Source organism: Mercenaria mercenaria, chromosome 7 (genome assembly GCF_021730395.1).
Source record: "Mercenaria mercenaria strain notata chromosome 7, MADL_Memer_1, whole genome shotgun sequence".
NCBI lineage: Eukaryota > Metazoa > Mollusca > Bivalvia > Venerida > Veneridae > Mercenaria > Mercenaria mercenaria.
Window position 1 is genome coordinate 65,870,427 of NC_069367.1, and position 1,024 is coordinate 65,871,450.

The following is a 1,024-nucleotide window of genomic DNA, read 5'->3' on the forward strand; positions in this document are numbered from 1 at the left end:
GTTTAGACAGACATATTCCAGAAGAGCGGCGCTGATAAATGATCTGAAGAAACGCCAGTGGGCAACGTCAATGTAGAGTAAAGCTCCGCCTTAGCAAATAGTCCGCCTGTTTTACAATCAATCGCATGGATCGGCGCGTGCTTTATAAAGTATTGATCAGCATACCCAGGTCATCAATTTTAGCTCCATTCTAAGACTTTTACGGTGTTCATAAAAGTATTCACTCGTATGTATTCGAAATTTGTTTTTCCATAAGTAGTAATCTTTGAGAATACTAATATCCGAGCGGAAAACTGTCAAAAAAAAAAACAACAACAAACAAAACAAGAATAGATCTAAAATAGGTTTCGGTTTATGTACCATTTTAGTAAATAAGAACATTTAACATTTTAATAAAGGGAAACAAAATCCACTAAACAATTTGTAAGAATGTGACACGTGTAAGTGTTATAGCCGATTCTTGATGCATTTGAAATTTGTGCTGATAAGACGGCCTTTTCTCATACAAATGTATACATGCACCAAGTCATTGTGCATCAGGTATGACGAAATTAATGTTTCTGCCTTGAAAACAAAGAGAAAAAGAGGAAAAGGGGAAGAGGTTTTTTAAAACAAAATATAACAAAATTGCTGTCTAAAATATGCGTTCATGTTAAAATGAATTGAAAAAAATACAAATGATAAGAAACATAAATTTTGTTGTTGACCTTTGATCTAGTGCCCAATAAAACAAAACTGGTCATCTTTCAGCCTCAGGGTGCCTTCCTATGAAATTGGACCGCAGTTGTACAAATGAATCGTAAACCGTTTTCAATCTCAAAGTAGCTTATATTTTATCTTTTGACATTCCACATCCAGTCCATAACGTAAGCACAACAGAAAATCTTGTTGGAGCATTGTAACGATCATAGGCTAAACTTGCTCCAGTTGTTAATTAAAACTGTTTTTTTAATCTCGAGATAGCTTTGATATTAACATCCGAAGAGATCACCAACTGACCACTGTCAATCATTCATAATCCTTA